This window comes from Microtus ochrogaster, chromosome 5, assembly GCF_000317375.1.
Source record: "Microtus ochrogaster isolate Prairie Vole_2 chromosome 5, MicOch1.0, whole genome shotgun sequence".
NCBI lineage: Eukaryota > Metazoa > Chordata > Mammalia > Rodentia > Cricetidae > Microtus > Microtus ochrogaster.
Window position 1 is genome coordinate 68,772,381 of NC_022012.1, and position 4,734 is coordinate 68,777,114.

A 4,734-nucleotide genomic window follows, 5' to 3' on the forward strand; every position below is an offset into this window, starting at 1 on the left:
AGATAGATAGATAGATAGATAGACAGACAAAAATAAAATACTTACCCTGGGTTCAGTGGTACTGTCTATACTGCATATACTAACTAAGTATATGCAATGCTCTGAATTTGATCCCTAGACTAATCAAACATTCTCCTCTCTCTCTCTCCCCCCCCCTCTCTCCTCTATGGATTAACCCATTTGTAATGCTGGGTTAAAACCACTCTCTCCCTAATTCTCAATGACAAGTGTGATTCCCATATTATAGGAGTTTTAGAAAGACCCACACAGTATAGCAAACATATGTCCAACACACACCTATTACATTTCAATACTAGTATAGGCTAAGTTTGAGTACTTTATTCAAAAAATAGAAATAACATCTTCCTGCCTAAAATTCTAGTATCTTACTCAAAACTTAAAAGCCCCCACAGACCTCATCTGTCCACGGACCTCTCTCTTTTCTCTTGTTTCTCTCCATTCGGTTAAACTGGTCTAGTCTTCTTGTTCCTCTCCATTCGGTTAAACTGGTCTAGTCTTGGTCACGTCAAAAACATCTCCAGCTTTTCTGCCAAGACATTTCTGTCCCGTTTCCTTTCACCTTGCAGTCTTTAACTGAGCCTCTCCAGGGCAGGGCACAGTCAGATGGCTCAGGGAGCGTGTCACACTCACAGACACCTTTAGTTTGATTTGAAGTGAATTTTTAAAACTTCATTATTCATTTGAATCAGACAGTTAGGAGTTTTCAAGGTACAGCCATGATTCTATGCAGACCTAATTCTTCTACCTTCCTTGTCAGGAACTGAGTAGAGACTGCCCTCTTTGGACTGGGCTTGTCCTCTGTCACTCTGGTACTCATTATTCCCATTAGTGAACTTCCTATGAGACCTTTGGTTTAGAAACTAGACCAACTTCCGGATAGTCCTTGATTTTGCTTACACGTACATCTCTGGCTCCAGTAATCACGATCACCTTTTAGTCCAAAACACCTTTTACATTTAGCCTTCTTCCACAATTAAGCATGTGTTACTTCCTGGAAACTCTATTATTGCCTTGACAGCTGACATCAACAGGCACTAAGGCAAAAGCAAAGGACCAGAAAACCTTACAGAATGGCAATGATCACTGTTGTTCTAAAATTCAATGAACATTTATTCTGTTCTTACCATGAGTATTCCCAGATTATCAAATAATAGTCCTGATATGTTAATGAAAACCTTTATACACACAATCGTGTTTATTCTTTCTAAAAGTGCTAAGAGGTAGATACACTGTGATCTGTTTTACAGATGGGGAAACTGAGACATAACAGGTATGATAGTTAATTTTCATGGTCGACTTGATTTGGAATCACCTAGGAGACACACGTCTTGGTGAGTCTGTAAGAATGTTTCCAGAGAGATTTAGCTAAGGAAGGAAGATTTACTCAAAATGTGGGCAGCACCATCCTACAGGCTGGGGTCCAGACTGAATAAAAGGGGGAAGAAGGAGAAAGTCCATGAGCATCAGCGTTTATATCTCTTTGTTTCCCAACTGAGGACACAATGTGACCAGTCACTTGCTCCTGCTGCCATGCCTTCCTTGCCATGGTGGACTGTACCTCTCAAACCGTGAACCAAAATAAATCTTCCTTTTCCTAACTTCTTCTTGTCAGGTATTTGATCAGAGCAATGAGAAAAGAAAGTAATAACCTCGCTTCTAACGTGTGTGTGTGTGTGTGTGTGTGTGTATGTGTAGAACTTGCAAAAAAAATTCATACAACTCGATAATTGTAGGCACTCAAGCACTTACCCAAAGCCTACACGTGTCAATGAACTTCTATAAAATTATACAATTAGACTTTCTGAAGCTGGGGAGCTTTGCTTTGGATTTTACACTTTTATGATCAATTACAGTGTATGTATTTATCCACCACAAAAAGAAAGAAAAGAAAATCTATGACAGGGTTAAAACTAGAATTAGATTTTCATGACTCTGTGTCCTTTCCCTGTATCCTGTCTTTTCTCATCATCCAAATATGACCCTATCTAATACAACCTTAACTCTGAGTCTTGTAGTCTAGTCACTAGATTTACTTGGTAAATAAAGATGTATTGTCATTGCTATAGTCCAAAACCTACTTCTTAGCTTGTCTTTTGTTTGTTTGTTGTTTTAGGCTGAGGAATTACATCCAGAGCCTCATGAATGATAAGCACACATTCTAGGACACTTCTGAGCCACACCCTCAGCACCTGAAGGTCCACAAACATGACTTTAAACAAAACTTTTATTTATTTGTGGAAGTGAAGATGTACCATGGCAAATGAGTGGCAATCAGGGGACAGCACTTAAGTTCCTCCTGTCCACTCTGTGGCTCCGGGGATAATCTCAAAATCATAAGGCTCGGTGGCAAGTGCCTACACTCACTAATCCATCTTGCCATCCCCATTCCTCAGAGCTATCTGAATTTACCAACTCATAAGGACCAATGAATGAGAACTAAACTCTTAAGAGAGGGGTCTTTCAAGGTTACAGGCATGGTCACGTAGTGTGCCAGTGATTCCAGCACTGAGGCAGCAACGTCAGGAAGACCACCATCAACGCTGGGTCAGTCAGAGGTACATATCAAGACTCTGTCTCAAAATAAACTCCTCAAAAACATCTTCAGGTAGATTTTCATGTTATCAAGCCAATGAATTCATCTTTATTATCAATACTTGAGAAGCTGAATCTTAATCGAAAGTGACCTAGTGACTGTCACTGGTGCCAAAGAAATGCAGTAAGTGATTTTACTGCTCAGCTACCGAGCTCTCCAACTTACCACGCCACCGTAGAGGTCGTTTAGGGACCAGGCAGGTAGATATCAGGACACTCGTTTGTTCAGGAAGCTCTATGTAGATGGTGATCAAAAGCACACTGCGGCAAACAAACCCATGTGCATTGGGACAATCCCCGGAGTCATGCTCACCACCATTTCCCTTTCAGTAACTATGTTTTCTTCAGCACTTCCATAGATAATTAGGCCAGGCTTTAGTTCAGTTTCTAGGTTTTACTTTGTTTCTTTTATTTATTTACATGTGTACAAATGTTGTACCACTTTTTTTAAGATTTAATTTTCTAAAATGTTTGTGTGTGTGCCTCTGTGTGTGTTTGTGTGTGTGTGTGTGTGTATGTGTGTGTGTGCATGTGTAAATGCAGGTGCCTATGAAATTCAGCAGAGGTATCCACATGCCCTGTGTGTGTATGTGTGTGTGTGCATGTGTAAATGCAGGTGCCTATGAAATTCAGCAGAGGTATCCACATGCCCTGGGGGTGGAGTTACAGATGGTTATGGACCACCTGATATAGGTTCTGGAAACCAAACTTAGATCCTCTGAAAGAGCAGCAAACACTCTTAACCTCTGAGCCATCTCTCCAACTTTCCATCTTATTTATTGAGATGGGGTCTCTCACTGATCCTGGAGCTTGCTGATTCAGCTAGCAGGGCTAGCCAGTGGACTGACTCCAGGGATCTTCCTCTCTGTGTCTTTCCAACACTGCTCTACCCAGATATTTTACTGTGGTTCTGGGAGACTGAATTCAGACCCCCATGCTTCTGTGACAAGCATTTTAATGACTGGGCTATCTCTCCAACCCTATTTATTTACTATTATATATTTATTTCTGGGCTGAAAATTGTCCTTGGGACCTCACATATGCTGAAAGAATTCTACCCCTGACCTTCACTCTCAACCCTTAAACATAAAAAAAAAACAAAAAAAGAATCCCATCTCCTGGGAACTACTACAAATAGCTACACTGACTCTTTTTACAATATTTGGATTTTTGATTTTGGGGTGGGAAGGGATTTGAGCCAGGGTCTCACATATCCCAAGTAGTCCTACAATTGCTGTGTAGCTAAGGATGACTTTGAATTCGTGATCCTCCTGCCTCCATCTCCCAAGTACTAAGATTACAGACATTTTCTGTCATGCCTAGTTTTAATTTAGGTATTTAATTATCATTGGTGACTTAATTCCTATCACTTCCCAATCTGTTTGGCATTGCCTACAAGGGTCATATTTTCATTTCATTTTATATACTTACATTGTATCTTTCTAACTAGACTGCTATTCGTTTGAGAGCCCCAATAATAATGATGAGATATTTGAGCCAGGAGTGTAGCTCAGAAGGAAAGTACTTGCCTAGCATGTGCAAGGTCCTGGGTTTACTCCTCACTACAACAACAGCTGAATAGCAGTCACAACTGAAAATCTGTTAATAATTCATTAAGGTTTGCACTGTTTCCGTTTACAAAATACTATAACATGGGCTGGAGAGATGCCTCAGTGCTTAAGAGCCCTGGAGGTGCTTTGGCACCTTCTAGAGGACCTGGATTTGGCTCACAGCACCCTTGTTCTGTAGCTCACAGCTACCTGGAACTCCAGTTGCAGGGGATCTGATGCCCTCTTCTGGCTTCAGCAGGCACTGCACACATCTGAAATCCCATCATGTATACAGCATGTGGATAAATAAAAAGAAATATAACAAAAAGAATAGAATCATTTAAACTAATACTGTCCCTTAGGTTTTTTAATTTGGGTTTTTTTTGACAGGGTCATATGTGTAGTCTAGGCTGGCCTCAAATTAAGTAGCTCCTCAAATTAAGTAGCTGAGAGTTACTTCAAATTTCTAATTCTCTGGACTCAACTTTGCAAGTACTGGGATTATAGGCACGCACCACTCCACCTGGGTACATTCTCAGGGCCCACCCCCATCATCCCCCCTTTTCTTTTC